Genomic DNA, 26,624 nt, shown 5'->3' on the forward strand with positions numbered 1-26,624 from the left:
ACTTGAACTCAGGAGCTGCAAGATCATGACCTAAGCCAAAGTCAGACAATTAACATTCTGAGCCACGCAGGTGCCCCAACTTTTTCTGACTTCTTAAGTAGAACTCTTATCCCATTGACTTTAGACCTCTTTCTTTTCAAATATAAACATGTAAAGCTATAAATTTTCCTCAAGTGTTGCTTTAACTATATCCCATGCATTTTGATATGTTGAATTTTCATCATTGTTCAGTTTGGCATGTTGCCTAATTTCCCATTATTTCTTTTTTTGATTCATATATTGTTTAGACGTTTGTTGTTTAAATTCCAAATATTTGATTTTTCCCCTAAACATTTTATTTTTATGCCTCTCTAATTTAATTTTATTGTGACCAGAGAATGTCCTTTGTATGATTTCAGTTATGTTAAATATATTTTATGGCCTGATTTGTGGTGCATTATATAGTCTATCATATTGAATGTTTAATTTGTGCTTGTAAAAATGCTTTATTCTCTTATTGTTGGAATTGATGTTCTATACCTATTCACTAGACAAAGATGTTGAACATATTGTTTAGATCATCTCTATCTTTACTGAATTTTTGTCTGACTGTTCTTTCAATTAGTAAGATATCATTTTTTAAAATTTCCCACATTGTTTTTGGAACTATTTCTCCCTTTAAATGTGTTTATTTCTATTTCATGTATTTTTAAGTCCTTTTAGTAGGATTGCATATACTAATGATATTTCTTTCACATAATTGATTTTATCGTTATGAAGTTTCTTTATTTTTGGTAATACTTTTTGTCTTCACATTATTCTATCTAATGGTAAACTACCTTAGTCTTATAATGGTACTGTTTACATGGCATATCTTTTCCAGTCATTACTTTTGACATATCTGTATCTTTTTATTTAAGTTTGTTTTTTTATTTTGAGAGAGTGTATGTGTGTGCAAGCAGGGAAGGGGCAAAGAGAAAGGGAGAGAGAGAATCCCAAGCAGGCTCCACAGTACCAATGCAGAGCCTAACATGGGCTTCAAACTTAGGAACTGTGAAATCATGCTCTGAGCCAAGATCAAAAGTCAGATGCCTAACCAACTGAGGGCATCCCCTCAACCTATTTGTATCTCTATATTTAAAGTTTTTTTAATGTTTTATTTACTTCTGATACAGAGAGAGACAGAGCACGAGAGGGGGAGGGGCAGACAGAGAAGGAGACACAGAACCAGAAGCAGGCTCCAGGCTCTGAGCTAGCTGTCAGCATAGAGCCTAACACAGGGCTCGAACCCATGAATGTGAGATCTGACCTGAGCCGAAGTCAGAGGCTTAACCGACTGAGCCACCCAGGTGCCCCTGTATCTCTATATTTAAAGTGAACTTCTTGAAGATAACAAATAATTGAGTCTTAATTTTTTATTCATTTTGATAATCTCTTCTTTTTGGGGGGAGTAGAGAGAGTGTGTGTGTGCATGCAAGTAGGGGAGAGACAGAGGGAGGGAAAGATTCCCAAGCAGGCTCCACACTTAGCATGGATACTGACATAGGGTCTTGATTTCACGACTGTAAGATCATAACCTAAGCTAAAATCAAGTGTTGGATGGTTAACTGACTGAACCACCCAGGCTCCCCAATCTCTGACTGTTAATAGGAGAGTTTCATCATTTGTGTTTAATATAATTAATGATAGGGCTAGATTTAGTGTTCCTATTTTATAATGTGTTTTCCATTTATCTCCTCTGCATTTTGTTCCTGTGTTTCTATATTTCTGTCTTCTTTTGGATTTTTGAATATTTTCAGAATTCTATGTTAATGTACCTATCGTTATTTTTTTTAATTTATCTCTTTGCATTTTTTTAAGTAGTTGCTCTAAGGATTAAAGCATACATCTTTAAGTTTTCATAGTGAACTTAACGTTAACATTGTGTCATTTCACATAAAATGCAGAATCTTGCATCTGTGTAAATCCATATAATGCCGCTCACTTTATTTTGTCATGGACATATGTTCACTTCTATACTCATTATAAACCCCATGAGAGAGTATTATGATTTTTACTTTAAATAGTCATATGAAACTTAAAGAAATTTAAAGGAAAAGAGAATATTCAAATGACTAATTATACTCCTTATATTTACCATTTTCACTACTCTTCATTCTTCCTGAGAAGATGAATTTCCAGTTGGTATAATTTTTCTTCAGCCTCAGAACTTCCTTTGACAATTCTTCTAATTTATGTCTAATTTATCCTCTAAATTCTCTTATATTCTTTCTCTCTAAAGATGTATTTTTCCTAAGTTCTAGAAGGATAATATTGATGGACATAGAATTCTTGATTGACAGTTTTTACTTGATATTTTGCTTTCGTCACCTTACTGATATTTTTTTCCATTGTCTTATGGGTTTTGTAGTTTCTGAAAAGTGGTTAATATAATGATTTACTTTTCCCTCCTTATGTAATGTCTTCTTTTTCTTTGACTTCTTTGAAATTTTTCTTTGGTTTTGTGCAGTTTTACCTTAATATATCTAGGTGTGGTTCTCTTCATATTTTTTCCTGCTTGGGGATAGCTAAGTTTCTTTAAAAACTTTGAAAAACAGCCATTATTTCTTCAAAATATGTTCTGTTCTATTTTTTCTCTTTTCTTCTGAGACTAATTACACAAATAAATAGATCTTTTGATGTTTCATAAGCTGATAAGACTGTTAATTTATTTTTAAATATTTTTTCTTTTCCATAGATTGGATAATTATGATTGGCCTCCCTTCAAGTTTACTGAATATTTTTTCTGTCTTCTCTATTTTCCTGTTAAACTCATACATTTTATATATCAAATATTTATAAATCAAGTATTTCAACCCTAGAATTGCCCTTTTTAAATGTATTTTGCTGCATGTGGAATTCTTGATTTACAGTCTTTTTCTTTCAACATTTCGAGTATAGTATTCTCACAGCCTCCTTCCCTTCTTGTTTTCTGTTAAGTTAGTTGTACCTCTCATTAAAGACCTTTTGAACAAGATGATTTACTTTCTTTCTCCTTTATTGCTTTCAAGATTGTCTCTTTGTCTTGTGAGAGTTTGACTACTGTGTGGATGTGTCTAAGTGTGGCTTTCTTTTAGTTTACCCTATTAGGAGTCTTGTGAGATTCTTGGATGTGTAGGTTAATATTGTACATCCAATTTTGGAATTTTCAGCTATTTTTCAAATATTCTTTTTGCCCTTTCTCTCTTTCTCCTTTTCAGGGATTTCCATTATATATATGTTGATATACATGAAGGTATACCACTGGTCTCAATCTCTGATCATTAAAAAAATTTTTTTTTCTCTGTCACTCAGACTGGATAATTTCAACTGAATTATCTTTAGGTTTGGTTATTTTTCTTCTGTCAGCTCTTACATTTTCCCCTCTAGTGAATGTTTCATTTTAATTATCATATTTTAATCTCCATTATTTTTACTTGGTTTTATTTTATACGTTTAATCTTTTATTCATATTTTCTATTTGATGTGGTATTATCCTACTTCTCTTCGTTTTTTAAATGCAACTTTATTTAAATTTTTTTTAAGTTTAATTTTGAGACCGAGAGAGACAGAGCATGAGCAGTAGAGTAGCAGAGAGAGAGAGACACACAGAATCTGAAACAGGCTCCAGACTCTGAACAGGCTCCAGCCCCAATGCAGGGCTCAAACCCACGAACCACAAGATCATGACCTGAGCTGAAGTCAGATGCTTAACCTTCTGAGCCATGCAGGCACAGTAATTTTGTTTTATTATTTAAACATATTTATGATGTCTGATTTAAAATTTTTGTCTTGTAAGTACAGTAGCTGGGTTCCTCAGGAACAGTTTCTATTGTCTCTTTTCTTTCTATGTATTGAACATATTTTTCTGCTTCTTCATGTGTCTTAAATTTTTTTGTTGAAACTTGGACATTTTAAATACTATAGCATGGTAACTCTGGGAATAGATCTCTGCTTCCTCCCCCAGACTTTGTTGTTCTTATTGTTGCTGTTTACCTGTCAGTTACTTTTCTGGAAAAATTCTGTAATATCTGTAGTCAGTGTTTTTTGCAGCCATTTAAGTCTCATCTCTGTCTAGCTATCTTAGTGGTAAGATCATGATTGGACAGAGATCTCCTTAAATTCCTTGAATCAGTAAGTCTCTCACTCTCTGCTGAAGGATATAATGCATGGGTTGGAGTAGGCTTTTAGTACTTCAGGAGTTTACAGTTGTGCCTTAATCTTCACTTCTTGCTTGGACAGAGCCTCATAGTCAGCTATGGATAGAGATTAAAGTATTTTCAAATCTTTTTGTGGCATATAAACAGCACTGCACAAGCAGGTTGTCTTCTAGATTCCCAGAAACTTGTTAGATCTTTTCAAAACCCCCATTAAGATCTCATTCCACTTATTTTCCTTAATTTCTTTTTTTGGCATTTAATTGCTGCAACTGGCACTGATGCACTAGACAGCTATGATCTTAAGCAGCTGCCTCTGTTTTTTTTGTTTTTTGTTTGTTTGTCTGTTTTGCAAATGCTCTGTAGATACTGCTTTCCTTGTCCAATGAGCTCTGAGTCAGTTGAAATAATGTCAGAGCATCAGAATGGGATTTCTCCAAGGAATTCCATGATGGGTCAAATAATGGCAATTCCTTGAGGATAGATTTTTAGGGGAGTTCCAAACCCATTCTACCCATTCCTATGGCTGCTAGACTTCTGTTTCACTGTTATTATCATTCCAAAATAGCTGCTTTTCAAGGCTACTATAGAGATGGGAGGAATGGGATAAGAGTAGGGCAACTTAAAATGTCACAAAGCTTAATATTCTCATTCAACTAATTTAATTATTTTTCTCGAAGAAACTTTCTTGAGCAACCAATCCTTTGGTTAATTTTAGTAGCCCATCAGATTATGAATTGACAGTTATTTACCAGTGTTCTCATTACTTTTATGAAAGAGTGGATTTTTGAAAGTCTTTGCCAATGCTGCTTTCTAAAATAAATTGAATAATGTATTGAAATCATAAATATTTACATGTACTATAGTACTGATTTTTTAATACATCATAAATTACTTGAAAATAGAAATTTAAAACAAATGTAAAGTAAATATAAATAAAATTTTTAGTATTCCCTATTTTACCTCAATAGATTATCTTCCTAATAATATATGAGCTGTTCTTTAGGAGACTTTAAATGATTTATCAGAACTTATAAGTTCTATTGATAATGAATACTAAGTATAATTATCAGTATATTTTAAGCTTTTCATTTAAATTTTACAAGGAGAATATGTTTAAACCTTCAAACATCAGAAGGTATCCAGGAATTCTATCTTTTTTTTTTAAAGCAAGGTCTTTAAACAACCTAATGCTCCATGGATTATTGGCTCTCACAGCGTAGATCAGGAATCAGCAAACTACAGTGTGTTGGCCAAATCCAGCCTGTTGGCGGCCAAGTCTAGCCAAACCCATTTGTTTAAGCTGCTTTAGTACTACAAAGACAAAGTTGGGTAGTTGTAACAGACTCTTTATGTCCCAAAAAGCCTAAAATGTCTAATATCTCTTCACATAAAAAGTTTTCTGATTTTTGAAGTAGTTTTCACTGGACGTTGTAAGTTCCTGGGATGTATCCAAATCGTTAACCATACTTGTGAATAAACACAGATATCTGGATTCTACCTTAGACTTTATGACATCAATGAGTTACTTGTTCTCTGATTTTCAGTTGTGTTTAGTAGATGGGGAACACCACTGGGAGACTGTTAGGAGGGAGGGAGAAAAGTGAGGTCAGGGTGTTTATTTCCCTGTTTCCTCCCTCCAAGCTCCTCTCATTCTGATGGCTCTCTTCATGCACCTTTCTGTGTATCAGTGATTTCTTAATCAGCCCCTCTCTTCACACCTTTAGGTTGTAGAGGGAGTATTTGAGCACTTACTGTTTGAGGGGGGTATTTAATAATCCTTTGTAGTTTCCTTAATCCCTATAAACACTTCTGTAAATAATTCCTTTTTTAACTCTCATAAATTATATTCATTTTAATTTGCCTTGTCTTTCAAGCTGAAAATAAATATGGCAAATCTTTCTATCTTCTTTTTTAGATCAAACTTCAGCTCATCATTTCTCCATATTGAACTTCTGTCTTCAAAAATATCTCTTCCTCTTGGTTTTGTGCTATTTTAAATTTAAAAAAATCTACCTTCTATTTCTTTAATCAAATTGTTAATAAAATTATAAACCATTTGGGGCTAAGAACAGTATCTGTGGACTCTTACTAGAACACTCCTTCCTGACTGATTCGATCCATTTGTGACATTTTTGGTGTTATTCAACTAGTTACTAATCTGTTTTAAAAGCCCCTGGTCCTCATGCCTGCATTTTGGCAATTCTTTGATGTCCATTACTTCTGATTCCTCCAAAGTCTCATATTCATAGGAAGTACACGATTTCAGGGATTATACATACCTGTTCTTGATTCAGTCTCTCATCTTCAGTTTCTGACAGGTGGCAGACAGAAATTCATATATACCTGACAAATGGCAGTCTAATGAAGTACTTTCGTTTTTTAAAACTTGATCTCCCTTTGAACGATCTTATAGGAAGTCTGTGCTCTATGACACTGTTGATATTCTTGTGACACTTGCTTCTTTACACTTGATCACACCTGTTGACATTGAGGTTCATCAGCATTTTAACAACAGACATTTCTTGGATTTCCCTCTTTGGCCAGTCTACATCACACTGAGCACCCTAAGCTAGAGAATTAAGATCGGTCTAAGGTCCTGATGAAACAGATCCATTTGATATGACAGCATGCTACATAGTTTGTAAATTATGTAATACATGTATATCTCCTTTTGGGAAGCTCTCTATATCTTTATTGGTGACAAAGACAGGTTTTTCAAAAATTTTCCATGTATAATATGTTCATAATTTCTTTGATGGAGTTACCCAGCAGAAATTTGTCATTAAGCCTTCTCCAGAAAGCACAACACAAATGATTAGAAATAAATTGCTGTTATTATTATGTGTATACAGAGATTGTATTTTCTGAATACAATGTTTTCATGAGTCAAACTCAGCTTTAAGACTCATATCACTTTATGAGAAGGACACTGACAATAGAAGTAGAGAAAAAATATGTAAATTTTATGGAAGAAGCGCCAGTAAACACATGCAGGTTAATTTCACTGCTTGTATTTCTTTTCTTTTCTCTTCTCTTCCTTTCTTTTCTTTTCCTTTTTTCTTCTCATCTCATCTCTTCTCTTCTCCTCTCTTCTTTACTGTTTTTTTTGAAGTGAACATAGCCACAAGATTTTATGGTCTTCATAATGTAACAAAGTAGGAGGCTTAGAGCTGGATCACTTGGCCCTTTCTCGTATCTCCTCCCAGTTCAACATGTTTGCGTCTCTTAATAGCCAGCATTCTCTTAGGTCTGCAGTTGGGCTCAACACATTCAAGCCTCAGCACAATCTTCTTATAGTTTTAGCCTTTTTCCAGAGATTCATCTTAGTTTGCCCACCATAGCCACTCTGCTTCTGTCATAACACCACTTTCCCTGGGCATAAAGAGAATCTTTGCCTTTCTTATATTGTATCACTCTGTGGGGTTGGCGCTTGACGCACTTCTTGCAGAAAGTCCAGCGGGTTTTAGGAACATTCACCACGGTTGTGAGACTGCTGTCAGCACAGAAAGACTGCTTATATTTTCTTAAAGAATTGAGACATATTGGTAAGCTAATAACAAAAGAAAGCAATAGGGGACCACAAATGGAAGAGAATCATTAATTTTAGCTAGTGTTTCCTCTACCCTACTTCCTGGGGCCAAATGTGATTATATAAAAAATGATAACATAGTGGATTGTGAAACATCTTTTAACATTTTTACATTTTAAATGTAAATGTTAAAACATTTTAACACTTTTTCCTCTTAGTCCATAAATAGTAATAATAAACATTTAATAAGCACTTAACTCTAGGTGACCAAAAGCCTGGAAACATAGACAAATGGGCATAATAAGTAGCTATTGATATTACAGTATCTGAAAATGTTCAGCAGGCTTTCTGATACATTTAGCGTATTGCCTCCCATCATGCTGGCAGTCACCCTCAGATCAGCTCTATGGAACTCACATCTTGTGCCGTTAAAAGGCGGGCACTTTGGAAGTCTTTTGAGCAGTTCCGCAAGGTATCTTCAGTCCCTTGGATGTTTGGCAAGTCGGCCAGTTTGGACTGGCTACAACCTGGGCTGTGACTGCTTCCTTCACCTTATTGGAAGTGGTTGAGAGTCCACAGAAGAGTTTGTACAATAGACTGACTCTGTCTCTGAATTTTTAAAGCACCTTTCTCACTGTGCTATAAGAGATGGCAGCTCTTTCAAAGTAATGTGCATTAAAAGGCTCTGCTGTTTATTGTCGGATCAGCCCTTCATCAACTTAGCAGTATCGCCTCAATACAATCAGCTTTCATCAGTGTGTCAAAAAATATATAAAATTATCGTATTTATGCTTCCTGATTTTATGGATACCTGTACATATTGAGGAATCTTCTTTTTTTCATGTAATCCTCATAACAAATCTATGAGTTGGATTCTATTATTATATGCATTTCACAGAGGCAGGAAGTGGAAGAAGGGGGGAGATTAAGTAACTTTTCCAAAATCGCAGGACTGGTAAATAGAAAATTATAGGTCTTAGGTGTAGGGACTGAGAACAAGTTAAAGGGAGAATAATTGGTGAAGAAATACTACGTTAGCTAGTAGAACACAGATGTTTTGCTGTATGGTTATATAATCTGATTGACTGTTAATATAACCTCCTCTCTGGCTTGCACATCAGATACCAGACTTTCAAGGGACACCAAAATGGCTTCCAGAGAGCTTCTCTGATAACCTTACTTCCTCATGGAGCTGCTAGGTGGCCTTTGACAAATTTTTAGCATCTCTGTGCCTTAAAAATGGAGATGATTATTTTAGCTATCTATCTACCAGGTGAGTTGCTATTTGGGAATTCGAATACAAATTTTTTTTTTTACTTCCTTGGAAGAAAGTCATACTATAAAACAAATGTGGGCTATTATAATGACAAGTGTGTGAGTGTACATTAATTTCCCCCTTATGTTGTTATTGCCAGCAGATGGAGGTCGAAATTGAATTGCTGCTGACTGTTGTCCCTTGTTATGGCCTGTGGAGATATGACAATTGAGGAAGAACTTAGAGGAATGCCAAGTAGCAGAGCATGAAGCAGTGGGTGTGACCACTGCCTTGGACATTTTATGGCTGATAGCACTTGGCAAGGGAAAAAACTGCAGCCTCTATCGTAGTCTTGCAAATAGATCTCAACATTAACCATACCCGCACCCTCACCCCTATTTGATTTGCCCTGTAATACACGCATTTGCCAAAACCTACTCTTCTAATTGTCAGCTAACTCACTGGTCCCCTCACAAAATACCTAAATAACCACATGAATCACGCTTGAAGAAATTTCTTTGTTGCATTGCAAATTTGGGCACAGAAAGTCAAGGAAATGTGTATGACACTTCTAGTCCATTCTACTTTGATTCCTTTGGGGCTCAGCCTGGTTCTTCTGTTTTTAAATCTTTTTGTTTGTTTGTCCAGAGATTATAACCTAGTGAGTCCTTGGATGATCTTCCAGTGGTGCCTGACCCAGGGGAATTAGAAGCACAGTATCTGTGCATGCTATCACGTTCATTTTTTTTTTCCCATTAGGAGCGAGTCTGTAGCTTTCACAAGATTCTCGAAGGGGCTTAGGACTTCAAAAAGCTTATGAATTCCTGCTTTGAATCCTTGGTTTATGGGGCAGTGAAACTTTGTATGTTTGCTTTAACGATTGAGACACAGCATTTTATGTGAATGAGAACAAGGGAGTGGTGGAGAAAAACAGCTTGGAGGGCATTATTACCTTTCCCAATCTTCATTTCTTGTCATGAATTATTAATCATGAGGTAACACTTCATCTGATGCTTTGAAAACTCTCCCCCTGGTAAGAAGAGCCTAATTGAATTGGAGGAAGTGGAGCAGGAAGAACTAAAAGTGGACATTGATGGTTTCACCAAAAGCAATTATACACCCTGCAGCCTTCTCCACCTGTTTGAAAACCCAAGGCCCACTAATTCTCCTGCCACAAGGGAACGGATGGGAAAGTAGGGGAAAAATTAAAATTGTGGAGTTTCAAACGTATCTTCCTTGAGAGCACTTCATTTGGCAAAGGGGTGTGTAGGGGGATAAGGGAGGATGAGCAGTTTGGGCAGGGGTCTGATACCCGGGAGATGAGAGCATGAACCAGTTCAGTCTCTCTGGAGTGCATTCTGGTGAGGTAGAGACACTCGAGTACCGGCCTTCTTCTACCCAGTAACTTCAGCTGCAACAATGCATTTATCTCAAACTTTAAACACGCATAGTAGAATATGAAGGAGTCATTAGAAATCACGATTAAATACATTTTGATATGAAACTATGTTTTTGATATTTTGTGTAAAAAAGGCAATAAACCAATATGTATACATACATAGTATAGTATAAGACACATTGAAGAGAAATGCAATACTTTGGAATTGAGGAATATGTACCTTAAGGGCACACTTTTATGTAATATAAACGTGGAGAAAGTCTGGTAGGATATGCACTAAATGATAAAAATGGTTCCCAATGAGTGCTGTGATTGCAGTTAATCTATTTTTGCTTATCTTTATTTTCATTTTATTTTCTGCAATAAGCACATACTTTTTTGTCATTAAATGTTCTAATACAAATTTAGACAATGTCTTCTTTTGAAAATACAGACTCTACGTTGAAAATAAACAGTTATATCAGCAAAGGGCCAACTCTTGCCAACTCCCAAAAGTTGGGTCCCACCTATCAGAAATTGAAGCAGGGGTGGGTGCCTGGGCGGCTCAGTCAGTTAAGCATCTAACTTTTGGTTTTGGCTCAGGTTATGATCTCATGATACATGGGTTCGAGCCCCACACAGGGCTCTGTGCTGACAGATTCTCTCTCTCTCCCTCTCTCTCTGCCCCTTCCCATCTTTTGCTGTCTCTGTCTCTATCAAAATAAATAAATAAACTTTAAAAAAAGGAAACTGAAGCAAACTGAGATGATGGAGAATGCCCTTTCTCCTTCCAAATGACCAGGAGAGGCCAGCCTGGACTTTTTCCCTGGGTCTGAACCACTCCTTCCTATCCACAATCAGGTCAAACCAAGGGAGTTCCCACTATGTTAAATAGCAAATAGAAAGGCTTTTGAAGACATTTGAAAATAAAAGGAAAGAAAATAACCTCAGACCCTACCGGAATGTCTTACTGCATGCTGGTTACACGCTGACTGCTGACTTCCCTTTACCAGGTGATTACTCTGATCGTAGCATCTTCCAAGCTAGGCCGGAATTACCCTGCTTGATTTCCTTATACAATGCTCTCTCTCTGTGTTGGTTTCCACTGTATCCCCAGTGCTGAGCACAACACTCCATCAGTAAGTGCTGAATGAATACTTGATTAAATGAACGCATACATGAAGAGTAGCAAGAAACCACCAACTTCACTACATTGGGTTCCCCAAGAGCAAGTGCAGTGAAATCCAAGTCTGGGAAACATATTTTTTCAAAGATAGCCAGAGTAGAATAGGCATCTCCAAGGGATAGGAAATGATGACTCCAAACAGCGCATGTGGGGATTTGGAACAAGCAAAGAAGGGGTGCCGCAAAAACCAGGCTGAAATGAACAGGCAAAGATTGGTTGTTGCAGTTACATTCTACGATTGTAAATAACATTGCTCTAGGCATGGGGGAACAAAGGTTGTTGAGTTTGCAGAGAAGTGGATTCTTGAATGGGTGAAAATTAAATCTGCGGGATGATTTGATGTGGAGACAGCACACAGGACGATTTTAGCCACATAAACAAGAATGGCCGCGTGCAATGATTTCTATTCAAACCTCCTGGCTTCCTGGCCTAAGCTGATTATTATTAAGCATTTATGCGGCATTTCATATGTACAAGTGCTTTACAATCATTTATTATTTATTCCTCACAACGTGAGAAAGCCACAAATCAAGGGCAGGGATAAAGTTAATACAATTTTATTAAACAAGAGGGGTGTGCCTAGCAGCAGGCTCAGCTACAACCAGGGAGTGTGACCTCACAGGAGAGAAGCATCATGACAATTCCTTTTTCTCTTTTTGTGTTGCAATTTACACTTTTAATCAGTATTAAGTCAGGTGACCCTGCACACCTGGGAGAACTCCTGCGAGCCTGGAAACCTGGTGTGCCAACTCAAGGGAAAGCTGCTGCCGAATCTGTCCTTCCTATCCCCAGTTCCCTCTCTCCCTCTCGCCCCCTCCCTGCTGGCTCCATTTTATCTCTTATATTTCATGGGGGTTATCTTTCCCTCTTTTTTTCCCATCATGCCCCATATCTCCTTTTGTTTGTTCCTATTCCTTTTTCTCTCACCCTGGATTTCTTCCCCCTCCCTCTCACCTCTCTCTGATTCTCCTTTCTCTTCCCTGCTTCTGTCCCTGGTTCTCTGTCTCTCTCCTCTCTCTTCCCACAGACACACAGAGAAACACGGACACTACACACAGAGAAAGAAGCAGAATCTAATTGTAGGAGGTGCAGAAGGTCATTTCCTCTCTAAGACAGTATTCCTTCACTGCCTTCTTGTGGGACCTGACACATGGAAAATTTTAACTCAATTTGTGTGGGGAGAATAATGCCAGTGTTAATCCAAGTTGCTTGGAAGGTCATTTAAAAACCATTCCAGGTTGTTTTACTCCCACTGCTAGTGTTCTTCAGGCACTTCTCATAAATGCTAATGAATAATTCACCTTGCTAGTATAGACAAATACAGGCTGGTGGTGTTATTTGGAAATCATTCAAATTGACTAATTAGTCATTTCCTTTAGATTTTATTTAACAAAGGAAAAAGGATTTTGAGATATTTGGTAAATCATACGTTAGGTTACTAGCTTATATTAATAACTCATATTAATTTGGGGAAGGGTTGATCACATCTAGTGAAAAAGCCTGACTGGTTGCAATTTTTAAAAAATTATATATAAATTTATTACATTCTAGGCAGAATCTTATTAGACAGTAACAAAAATATCTTAGCTAGAGGTCTCACTGGCCTAATTTTGAGGAACAGATAAGAATCATTTGTTATTACTGCAAGTATTGAAACAAAGGATAGTAGATGAACACTCCCCTAAAATCCCTTTAAATACTATTTTTCATCCATGACCGCCTACTATTGTAGGATATACTGTTCTCCATGCTAGTGGTAGGGCAGGGGACCTACAGAAAAAACCCTTGCTTTTATGGAATTTAGATTCTAGTGGGACTATTTCATAGGGATAGAGAAAGATAATTGTTAGATGATTCGATAGATAGATAAAAATGGATGGATGTCATATAGTGACAGGTGCTAGGTAGAGAATAGAAAGTGATTGGGTATGTTCTGGGGTATGTTGGATACTATTTTTGGAGAAGTCAAGAAAAGCCTGTAGGGGAGGTGACAATAGAACAGAGATTAAATATTGAAACGGAGTCACTGTGTTAAGATCCAAGCATTTCAAGGAGGTAGATAAGCAAGGTGTAAAGACCTGAGGACAGAACAAGCTTGCTGTGTTGAAATTTCATGTTTTTGTAGCCCGGTGAGAAAAGAGTGGTAAGAGAAATGCTCTAAGTCTGGTCAGGAACCAAACTGTGTTGTTTCTTTCCTTTGCTTATTAAATGTTTCCTAGTTAATAAAGGGAAGTTTCATCCCAGTGACTAAATCATTGCAATTCTCCATTGTGGTAGGAGGAGGATGAGTTTGTTGAGTTGTGACAAATGTATCTCCCCTCAGCACACATTTCCTTTTAAATCTATAACCATTCACTCTTCAGGCCAGTAGATGTAAGTCTTCAATGTACCAATGAAGAGAAACCTCAGAGAACAGAGAAGGAACTTTCTTGGTTTTTCATTTTAGTGAAAGGCAGAACATAATTGAAATAATGTGTAATAAAGCATATTCTTGGATTTTATCCTCAAGATTATATTAAGATTCTCTTAGATAGATAGAAGGAAGATTTCTGCACTCTACTTACCCCCTTTCCAACCCAGACCACATCCAGGAAAGAGAAGATAAATGCCTGACTTAACCAGCCACCATCTTTGGAGCCACAAGCCCTCTGCCTAAGCTCTTTTCCATGCTTTACTCCTTCACTAAGAAGCAAGGGCCTGCCTAGTTCAAATTGGGTCCCATCAAATTGTCCAGTGGTCACCAGCCAGGGGCCTGAGTTGTAACAGACTTAGTGGGATATATGACGCCAAAGACATTTTGGAGTCACATAGGAATGGATCTTGAAAATAATGTTGGATGATGTTGGCAACCTAAATAAAGAGGTAAACTGAGACAAGTTCAAAATTGCCAAAATTATGAGCTTATTCAGGAATAGCAGAGGAGTTGCAATTCAGGGCATGCAAACTGTATCAAGCTACAGACGAGACTGCTAAGGGTTTGGGGAAGGCTATATTTATGGGAATATAAAGAGGGATGTAAAGAGGGGAGAATTTAGTTAGAGTCTGTTAAAAAACAAAACAAAACAAAAAAACCCCACAAATTGTGGCCAGCTTTGAAAATTCCCCAAGCAGACAAAACCAGTTCAGTCATATAAACAAAGCTCAATTCAGCTTATTTTTGTGAGACCAGCCCAATCTGGGTCATTTCTTGTTCATGTCTCTAAAAATCATAAGCAAAAATTTCCCAGGTTGATATGAAGCAACTCCTTGACCCTCTCCATATTATTTTAAAAATTCCAGTACTACCAGTTTTCAATAAATCAGACATTTATGGGAAATTGATCTTCTAGTTCTTAAATTTTGTTTTCCTGAGGGTATATATGTGAGATTTTACATTTTATATTCTCTGGTTCCATTTTAGATGGAAGTCCTTTCATACTTCTTTCTTTTACTCGAGATCCTTTGCAGAAATCATTGCTTATCAATTATGGTATTCAGATGTTATTAATTTTTGTCAAGGGTATAATTTTTTATGTGTGGATTGTGTTGTATGTTTTGCGAAGTTGAGGAAGACCATCAGGTGTCTTTTTTTTCATGAAGCTGAGGAAGGCTGTCTTCAAGAGTCTTGTCCTGCGGCGGGGGGGGGGGGGGGGGGGGGAGAAAATGATATGGAATTTGAATGACCTCATTTGGGTCACAAGAGGGTTGAAAATGAAGAATCTCATCTATGTCCTTCTAAGGTGGACCATTTAGTTTCCATGGTCTGTTGCGTTTCAGAAAAAGCCCTTGGCAGTAAAATACTTTTATTTGTACATGCATTTGGAAAGAAAGCATTTGTTTACTAATGCAAAATGGTAGAAATTCAATTAAAAAGATTAAATTGAGGACCAAAAGCCCAGTGATACCTATTGATTGAAATATACTTCTCAACCAGTTTCTCCAGTTGCCTATGGTAAATAGATTGAAAATGTCCCAAGTTCTGGGAGTTTGACCACCTTCTGCTAGTAGTTTGATGTTATCCTTCATTATTTTTAGTTCCTGTGTTACTTTCCCTGACATATTGACATAAAGACAACATTCTTCTCCAAGTAAGGTGCAGATTTCCTCCTGTGGAGCAGGAGGTTTAGGGCTCTGTGGTTTCATAGGGTTATTTCTTCAAGGCTATCTGTTTGGGTTTATTGATATCCAAAAGCTTGGACAGAAGTATTGAAAGTGGTAGATATGACTGTAGAAAGACTGTGAATTGCTTTTTCAAGGTCTGCTATTCCACTCCAAGGACATAAAGCTCTGGTGAAAGCATGCCCCCAAACCCTTTTTGTCTATTGTGGGGTTGTGTGTAGGCAGCCACCCAAAATTATAACATTCCTAGTTCCAAAACATCCTTTTAAATTGATAGGACAATGACTCCAAATAAGCTATAAAGCCAGAAGAATGAAAAGTTTCTCTAATTTTGGTGTCAAAAGTGAGGACAGTGATCCCACAACATTCCTTCCAATTAAGAGGAAGTATAAAATATATATTTTTTCTCCTAGTTTCTTCTAAAAGTAACACATAGTTGAGTTTCTTTGCTCAGACTCTTTTCCCTACAATGAAAGAGGGGATCTCATAATTAGAAATACAATCTTTTATACAGAGCATATGATAATCTGATTCTCTAACATTGTGGAGATGGTTATATGAAACCTTAAATTTCTAAGTAGAAGTACTTATAGATCTAAAGTAACAAGTGAGCTGGTCTAGTATAAGTAGGATTTTGTTGGAGGCTTGGAAAATCTCTGGAAAAAAGCAACTTAAGGTTTTCCATCATTCATCTTATTTTTGGTCAATTTCTAATGAAGTACCATTGAGGGGGAGCACATAAACTTTTCATTTCCTGGTATTATTATGGTTTTCATTGCTCCATTGTAGAGATACATTAGTGGATGTGGTGATATAGTCTTCTGGACTTTCAATGGGATGTCAATTCATGTTCATCTGTGTCATTTAAAATAGTGTAGTTACAAATATTTCAATTCATGTTCATCTGGGTCATTTAAAATAGTGTAGTTACAAATATTAAGTGGGAGATATCCTAGAATTTTTACATTCCTATCGTTGATTTGAAATATAAAGAAAAAATTGGGGTAAAATTCCAGACCTGACTGAGAGATATCCATTTATCCATGAATGGAAGCCCATAATATTTGTTGTCTTTTTCCAGCAGGAAGGATATGTGTGGCTCCAGAGTTACCAAGGGAAAATCCTACATGTTTACCAGATAAATTCTGCCATCCTTCTAAAGATAGTGTGGCCAGGCCACAAATTCAGTTTCATCATGAGTAATATTTGATCTGGCACAAATCAGGCAATCAGTATGTTTAGCAGAATAAAAGTTTTTGTAAGGTGGGTAGAAAAGGATGTGTTAAAACTAAAGTGAAGAACAATGGGAAAGCTAGAAAAAGAACAGTTGAAGCCCTGAATGACCTAATTTAACTAAATATAGAGTAATTTAAAAAACCAAACAAATAGGAAAGTTAGATAGGCCTGCCCATGTATTTTGAGTAAGCTGTCTTCTTTGGATGCCATGAAATTTGGCCTAGAAATTTTCAGTTTCAGGTCACCAGTTGGTGTATAGGTTCACTCAAGTTTGGGGGCTTTCTTTAGATGTGATGCATGAATCTAGGAGTTTATTCCTTGAAGTTTGGGTGCACAAGATTTAGTTAACAGCACCTAGTAAAGGCCTTTCCAGCGATGTTGAAAAGAGTCATTTTGGAGATGTCTTTTCCAAAAGAAGAAATCTCTGGGTTATAAGGCATGATGTTTGATGTCTCTGTTTCCAGGGAGTGCTCTGTATAAAGTTTGTTCTACTTGATGGTGATTATTTTCTATGGATTTGAACAGGCTTTTGCAAAATTGAAGTATAACCCTCCTTATTAGTTGTGGGTCAAGAAAAATGGGGCTAAGTATATTAGCCATTGTGTAATTATTTCATAAGCTGAAAGTGTAATTCCAAAGGGAGTAGATCTAAGATTTAGAAGAACCAACAGTAATGTTTTTGGCCAGGGTATTTGAAGAGTCTCATCTAATTTAGCTGAGTCTAATTAATTCCATTTGTATGTTAGGCTAGCCTTGGACATAATAAGCACAATGAAAGTGCCACAAAACTGGTCAGACAGCATAGACTTGTCAAAGTATCTGACCAGGAAAGTGAGTTCCCGGTTCACTATGAAGTTGAAGGGTTTGCAGTGAGGGGGGATAATCTTTTCTAATAAGATTTTAGCTACAGAGGAGGCAGTTCCCTATCTACACAGGAAAACTTCAGTCCAATGTGTAAACATGCATACCATTACTTAGAACATATTTATATCCATGAGATGGAGGCAAGTGTATGAAATTCATCCACCAAACCTCAAGTGGTCCACTTGGTAAGCTAAAATGCCTCAGGGGCAGTATGGATAGTCTTCCCTGGGTTAAATTTAGGATGGTGAAATAAGCAAAATAAGTGCTTTTCCTGGCCTTGCAGATGTTTCCCACCAGTGTCGATTCATGAACATTATCATTTTATCACTTGACCCGTGATTTAATTTATGAATGGTAGTTAAAAATGGAAATTTTACATTTCCTGACAGGACCAGTTTGTTACTGAGTCAGAACCAGAGTTTCATTTCTTCATAATACCAACAGCTTTAGATCTCGAAGTTTGTTTTTCTTTTTCAGGGACCGGTTGTTTGTATTTGCCTGGATAGTTTTCTTGGGTCATCACCAGGGGATGTAGTTTTATGGACCAGGATGTAGATTTGGTCTGTGGATCCCATAGGGGCAGGATTTTTTGTGGAGACTTCAGTGAGTGGTTTCCTTTGGCTTCCACAGACAGACTTATAATGCTCAGGGACGTTAATAAGCTTTAAGAGCTGCTGATGGAAAGATAGCATCTGATAAACTTTGGACATAGGAACCATTTTAAATTTTGTTCCCACTGCAAATAGGGAAACCTTGTTCCTTAACAAGTTCCATAACATCCAAAATCAGGGTTATTTCAAAGCCATAATGACTATTACTATAGATATTGGTGACTTTAGTTTTAGCAAGAATACATGCTTGAGTAAGAACATATAATTTAGCTTATTGGCCTGAAGTGGCCAGAAGTCATAATGAGCAGTTAATAGGTGATTCATCAAGGTCAGACAGTCATGGGGGTTTCATCCATGGAAGAAAGAAGAAAAGGAGCAGAGTTGAGTTTGTTACAATAAATAAGAGTGATCTGAGGAACAGTTAGCAAGAGAATTTCATAAGAAGTAACATGGCTTCCTAAAAGGTGTTGGGTATGTCATGAGTTCAAGAGAGCTACAATACCTTGAGTTACAAAGATGGTCAAGGAGGATCTCATAACTATTTCTTCAGAGATCTTTACCAGAAAGGCAGTAGTGGGGATAACCTTAAGGCATGGAATATGACCTCGGTCTGTGAATTGTAATTGTTGGCTGTCATAACATAGAGGTTGGTGGTATGCTCCATGTTTTTCAGCAAGTATTTTAAGGAAATTTTTCTCTTTTCCATACATAAAAAGGAAAAGAGTTAGCTGATAGTTTGTATGTCCAAAAATATGTGAATTTATTAAGCTTCCCTTCAAGGTTTTAAATTTCAGGTTATCTTGGTTTTCCCAGATAACAGGATTAGGTTTAGTGGTTTTTAATAAGACATAGAAGGGTTGTGCCTTAAAGGAGAAGATTGGAATCCAGTTGTGACAATAACTCAGTTAGCCCAAGAAAAGCCTATAATTGGTATTTTGTTTTATGTTTAGGAAATCTTAAGATGCCATGAAGCTTGTTGGGATCTAGGTGTAACCCTTGTTTTGAGATTAAATATCCAATTTCAATTTGAACAAATTGCAACTTTTATTTTGAGATCTAGTATCCTTTAATGGCTAAGAGTTTAGCAAATAAATACTATCTTCTGAGGAGGCTTGGGAAGGTGAACAGAGAAAAAGAAATCAGCCTCTAGAAATTTTTATATCATCTAGGTCAGGTTTTAAAATTTGTGAGAACTTTCAGTAAAACCCTGGACCATTGCTGTTCATGTATATTGTTGTCCTTCCCAGGTAAAAGCAAAATGATTTATCAGTAGTAACAACTTCAGTCTTATCAACTGAATGCACTGCATAAATTAATCACAATGAAAAATTTGCTTTTGGTAAGGATAGACGCTTATATTGTATGGGGATTGGGAGCCATAGGATGGTAAGTAATAATAATGTCTTTTATTGCTTGAAGATCTTGGACAGTTCATCTGCAACCAGATTATATACAGGTAAAATAGGGGTATTACAAGGATTGGTGCAAGAGATAATAACTCTATACTGTATAGTCTTCTATGGTAGGTCTTATGCCCTGTAAAACTTCTTTATCTATGTGTTATTGATTAATTCTGGGGAAAAGTTTTAAGGGATCTGTTTGGATCTTAATGGCAGAGAGTGCACAATGAATTCTACCTATGTCCTAGGAGGAGTTTGCCCATAGAGTAGGAAACATTAAACCTAATGATGAAAATGAGTCTGAAGTTTAATTTTCCCTGGTTTGTAAAGTAAATGTGAAAGAAATAAAGTTTGGATTTTCCTGGTGGGATTTAAATTCAGGGGATTCAACTCAAGGGTTATTCCCTATTTTATTTTATTTTATTTTATTTTATTAAGAGAAAGAGAGAGAGATGGAGCATGAGGGAGAGAGGCAGAAAGGGAGAGAGAGAGATCCCAAGCAGATTACATGCTGAGCACAGAGCCAGATGCAGGGCTTGATCCAACAACCCTGCGATCATGACCTGAGTGGAATTCAAGAATCAGGCACTCAACGGACTGAACCACTCAGGCAACCTGAGGGTCATCCTAGTGAGTGAATAGGACCTGCTTCACTGAGGAGAAATGGGTGTTTATTTTGCAAAGATCCCAAACAAAAGTGTATAGTGTTCAAAATAGGAACACACCGTGGTTTATTTGACATGCCTAATATTTGAATAAATGTATTACTCTGAGGAGGGGAGTATTTAATTGTAGTAGGCTGACCCCTGGCAGAGTAGCTCCTGTGTCAGAATTTTAAGGGATTGGTCCCCAATTTGGAGAGGAGTTTCTCTCAGCCTATTTAATGGTAGAGTAGGAAACAGACCTTGTGTTTCCTTGGAGCCCCCATCATTGCGATAAGTCTGATCCTTAGCTCTTGGAAAGCTATAATTATCTTGACCTTTTTTATTTCTAGCAGTCCTTTCTCCAAAGGCCAGTTTTTTGGGGTTTTTAAATGTTTGTTTTGTTTTGTTTTAAATTAAAAAAAAATTTTTTTTTTTTTTTACAATTATGACAGAGTCCAGGGGGAAAGTTTGCCTAAGAGATTCCATCTGTTGAGACTGAATATTTAAAATTTTAGTTGCCTTTCTTTTGGATTCATTTTTTTGGGTGCAGAGTCACTGATTACCCAGATAGATCAAGAGTGGACAGTGTTCTCCATTCTATGTAGATAGATCTCTGTTTAAAACCCTTTATAAACATTGAATTAAGGCCCACCCTGCTGGATCTAATATTTATAGGTAGCCCAGAATTTTCTCTAAAAACAGTGTGGAGTCTACTATGGTAATCATGAACAGATCTGGCAGGCTTTTGGGTGCATGACTGAATTTTGTTCCAGTCTAGTGATTTTGGGAAAGCCCTTGGGATGGCAAGATGCAGTCTTTCCCCTATGGCACAAGCTTGGTCATATAAAAGAGGTGGTGCTTGAGTTACTTAGAATTCTAAAGATTTTTCAAGTCTTTCCCAGTTAATAGTTTTCATCCAATGCTGAGCTTGACCGTCTCCAACAAATATGTAGCCTAATTGATAAATATCAGAGAAGTAGATAAGTTTGAACTAAAATATTGAATTCTTCAGCAAATCTATGAGGTTCTTCATTGTAACTTTGGGAAAATTTTTTATTATAGTCTAAGTCCAGCTTTGGTCCATGAGATGTAAGAAATTAATGATTTATCAGGATCTTCAGAAGACCTAATTATAAAAGGGAGAATTTTAATAGGCTCAGTTGGTAAAGAAGACAGAGAGTTAAGATAAAGGAAAGGATTAGAAGAGGACAGAGGTGGATCTAGAGGAAGTGGAGCAATGGGTTAGGGGAGATTTTGGCTGGTGCTGAGTTTTCTACAAATCAAGCATTTATGGGAAATCAGTCTCAATCCTTAAGTTTTGTTTTCCTGAGGGCACATGTGTGAGATTCTCCATTTTATATCCTCCAGTTCCATTTTAGATTGAAATTATTTTAAAGTATAGTGGGCTTTTGATTTTAGAGAGTTACCAAAATATCAGAGACTAAGTCAATGATAGGGATTGAGCATAGTTTTTCTCCATTATTTCCCTTTTTCTTTTCTTTAACCTCTTTCTCCTTTTTCTTCTCCATCTTTTTCTCTTTCTTCTTTTCTATTACATTCTAAGTGTAGGCTTCAGTGAACCACATGGGATAATGAGAAGTATAATGACTGGGTCAAACTTTTGAATGTCTTCAAGTCCCCAATATGCAAAGATCACCTTACCCTTGTCCCACTGGTAATAGGACACTTAGTTTTTCCATCTTCCAACACCACTGAAGAATCTTGGGCTTATTTTTTCCATAAGATTGCTGCCACTTCTAAATTCCTATCATTTCTCTGCTTATAATCACCTGTACACACTGTTTAGTTTTCATGCCATATCACACTGAAGGACACTGTTGTAATCTCTTTACTTTCCAAAATACCACCTACTGAAGGCTATGAATCTAGTAGATTTTATTGAGGATTTGGAATAAATGGATGAGAGATAGGATAATGGAGTGATTAAAAGGTGGATATATCACAATGTGTACAGCAAACTACGAAAGAAAATTAGATTACTTTCTTCTTAAATGTCTTCCTTTTGTTCGAAGGAGGCCTTACTTTGGTTTTATGTAGGCTTTCAGCTTAGTGGGGAGGTCCTGCCATATCATCTGCTTTAATCAAAGTCTACTTACTTAAATGTTAATCTTGTTCAAAACACCTTTATAGAACATTCAGAATAATGTCTAACCAAATATCTGGCCCATCAAATGAACACATAAAACTAATTATCTCACTATATAAAACCAAATGTGGGAATATTATTCAAATAAAGAGAGTTCTCTCCTCTGTGAGTTTCTGTAGCCGGCTCTTAAACTTCTTTCCCTTCTCCTCAGTACAGAAAATTCCTTATTTGTTGCCACTTCTTGGTTGTCTCTCTCATTTGACAAAATAGATCAGGCGCCTGGATGGTAAAGGGGTGTGTGTGTGTGTGTGTGTGTGTGTGTGTGTGTGTGTGTGTGTGTGTGTATGTGTGTGTATTTCTGTGCCGATAGTAAAAATGTAGTTCTATTTGGAAGGATCAGTCTGACATAAACTGGGGAAACACTGATATGTCAATCTGTACAAGCATCTTTCTAAAATTTTGATTATACGTAATCCATTGACCACTTCTTTTCTTTTTAGTGTTTAGTGTTTTTTTATAAAAATTTTTTAATGTTTTATTTATTTTTGATAGAGAGAGACAGAGCATGAGAGAGGGAGGGGCAGAGAGAGAAGGAGACACAGAACCGGAAGCAGGCTCCAGGCCCTGAGCTAGCTGTCAGCACAGAGCCTGAGGCAGGGCTCGAACCCACGAATGTGAGATCTGACCTGAGCCGAAGTCGGAGGCTTAACCGACTGAGTCACCCAGGCTCCCCTTTAATGTTTAGTTTTGAGAAGAAGAGGGAGACAGTACATAAGCAATGGAAAAGCAGAGAGAGAGAGAGAGGGAGGAGACACAGAATGTGAAGCAGACTTCAGGCTCTGAGCTGTCAGCACTGAGCCTGACACAGGGTTGGAACCCACAAACCATGAGATCATGACCTGAGCTGAAGTTGGAAGCTTAGCCGACTGAGCCACCCAGGCACCCTGCCCATTGACCACTTCTCTATTTTGCTGTGAAAATCTTTCAGTCAGTGAATAAAGGAACCTTGCCCCTTTCTTATCCTTTCATCTTACTTCCCCAAAGAGAATTTATATGTGATAGATCCAGAGGAACTGTTGGACTCTTCTACCTTATGCTAAGAAAAGGATTTTCATGGCAAATGAAAATGATTGAGCACTGGTAGATTTCAAAGTTTAAAAGTATATTCTAAAGGATAGCAGAGGTCTAGGAATTTGTTTTTAAAATACTGTGCTTTGCTGAAGAATTCATGAAAAAAATAAAAAGTAGCTAAATCTAAGTCTGAAATTTCACAGAATAACTCCCTCTGTGAAATGCTGCTGTCTTAGCCAGTCACTCCCTTAGTAAGTGTGAAGGATAATGTGTGCTCCACTTAAACTTGACCTCATTGTTTTCATTATATGCAAATTCTCTGATTGAAGTTGGGTTAATACAAAAGTGTTTGTTGAAGCTTCTTCTATTCTTATTTTCAAGGCCTAAACTTTTATATGCATGTGTATCTGAATGTCTGTTATAAAACTGGGTATAACTTTTAAAATATACACATGCATACATACACAAAAGGCTAAATTTACAAAACATAAATTGAGAAAGCAATTTCTTTTTGTAGCACAATCATGTAAATACAATATTGCTGAAAGGAGAGCTTTTCTTGCTGAAGAGGGAGCAAGTGTTGATGGGAAAGTTGAGGAGGAAAGTAGAAACTTCCCTGGTTTATGTTTGCCCATTGTAGCAACCTCCTATAAACTCAGCTTGCAGATTACTTAAGTGGAAGGGGATAGTAGACGTATCTATCCAGGAAAAACAATCTTTAACATGACTTTTAATACCTGAATATTGAGTTCATTTAAAATAAATTTCAATGCCTTCTCATTCTGAGTTCTACCTGTTATAATAAACCATCACTCCTGTGAAGCCCTTCCCAGTGTTTTCCTTGAAGGGAAGGAATCATTGCTACTCATAATGTTCCACTAGCATGTGATTCCTATATCTGTTAGAGCTACCCATGCTGCATTTTATTAAGTTGTGAGCTTCTTAAGCCAGAGGACCCTTTATCTTTATATCCAAGACTTAATACAGTGCCTGGATCAGAGTTACATGTGACCAGTAAACATATCCATCCCATAATTTTAGAAAAAAGTGTTTTGAATGAAAGCATCAGGTTGATCCATACAGCATAAAGTAGGCAACCTTGGTTTTAGGTTTTCAACGGTATACTATTTTGTCCCTTCAAATTCAGTTTGAGTAGACAGATGTGTTGTCAAATTGAATAAATGTTCTTCATTTACAGAATAAATTAAAATTAAGTTTTTTCTTAATACTTAGAATTGTATGGGCTTCATTGAGATAAGTAAGATGTTTTGAGAGATTAGGATCTTAGACCTGTCAAATAATTAGTGTTAGAATCATTGAAAAATCTTTTATTATTTTAATATGTCTCAAATTAGAAATTAAAGAGAAAAAGTGGATATGTAGAAGTAATGAGATTAAAACAATCCTGTAATCAAAATTGCAGCTTCTTTATTCTGTTATCTATGTAAAGTAATGGAGAAAATATGAAGATAATTATAAGAACAAGAGGTTTAATAGATTCTAAAATCATAGAGTTGGAAATTGCTTCCCAAGGTCCTTCTTCCATGAGCACTTTGAATGAAATATGGCTTTGATTTGCTTTTGGATCACAGAGGTACAAAACAATTCTATTTCTGGGTGACTGGGGATACGGGCATGGAAGATAGGATTGATCCACACTCCTCTCTCCTGGTTGCCATCAGACAACCAGTTTTCAAATCCTCATATAATTTATTTTAATTTTTTCTAAATAGTATGTAAGTGTTGGCCAGAGAAGATCCATGTGTAAGGGTAAGGATCATCGCTAGAGTATTGCTAAAGGAAATGATATTCTGAGATGTTTTGTTTCACTTTGCTAGACACTTCCATTTGGGGATGAGACTGCTTTACAGACTACAATATGCCACGTTATTCCCATTTCCTGTTATTAAAAAAGAAAAACTATGGAAAAGGTATGTTCATTCTTGTTTCATAATTAAACAGAAAAGAACTTCTTTTGGATTCTTTTGAAGGAGTCGCAAGGAGTTTTTGAAATCTCAGCAAAGGGAATGACCCATCTGTTTCTTCCCCCTTTTTGATTCTATGTCATGGAAATGATGAAAGAAACACCTTAAGAAGAAGACTACTGAAACTTTTGACATTTAAGCAAATATGAAACTAAGTAGTCACAGGATTAGTTCCTTAGGAAGGTATAGTTACAATTTAAAAAGCTAGAGGGGCGTTTGTGGAAAAGTGACCTGAAGCACTAGAAGCATGTAAAATTCTAGAAAAGGTAAACTCTAAAAATGTGAATTATTAAAAGAGAAATATCTGATCAAACTTTGTATGTAACATTAGGACTGGAATGAATAAAAAATTGTTAATATTTACTGGGAAAGATACCAACCCATTTCAGGGTATAATCTCCTTTAAAAATGTTCCTTTAAAGTTATGTTCTTTACTCTTCTTTATTTAGATATTTAAATGGATACGTAACATTTCTTAAAAATAATAATTAGTATTTATTTTCATATCAGCTCTAATGACCCACGGCAAGCACATGTACATACACATACATGTTCACACACACACACATACACACACAGAGTCCTTGGCTTCTACTTTTTGGCCATGGATGACCACTGCTAGCATGGTAGCCAAATATGATCACAAGAAAATATGTATGAGGGCAAAAGTGTTTCTAGCATGGCAACACTGAAAACCAAATTCTAGTGTGGTCACTTGAGTAGAAGGAACAAGTACAGCATACTGAATGCTTCTTTCTGGCATCTGCCCTGGCTCCTTTGTGCATCCTTTCTGATTGGTCCCTGCCCATGTCATTCTGATTTTTGACATTTTTTTATGTCATTCATGATAATATGTACTACACAGTGACAGGCAACACTTCAGAAGTTTTCACAAAGTTTACATGTCTGACAGCTAGTACAAGACCTACTAGCATATTCTCAATATCCACTGAAGCATTGTTTGTAATGGGGAAAACAATGGAAACAACCTAAATGCCCACTGGTATGAGAGTTAATAAAATCCTCACTTTGGTGTGCTGTACAACAATAAAAATAAAAGAGGCAGATCTGCTGATATTCTCATGTAAAATCTGTAAAACTTT

The 26,624-nt window shown here is 36.5% G+C and overlaps 1 pseudogene; it reads right to left on the reverse strand.

Moving 5' to 3' along the window:
* Positions 1-7,321: 7,321 nt before the first annotated feature.
* Positions 7,322-26,624, reverse strand: part of LOC115297646 — a 67,993-nt pseudogene continuing 48,690 nt past the window's right edge.

This window comes from Suricata suricatta, chromosome 8, assembly GCF_006229205.1.
Source record: "Suricata suricatta isolate VVHF042 chromosome 8, meerkat_22Aug2017_6uvM2_HiC, whole genome shotgun sequence".
Taxonomy (NCBI): Eukaryota; Metazoa; Chordata; class Mammalia; order Carnivora; family Herpestidae; genus Suricata; species Suricata suricatta.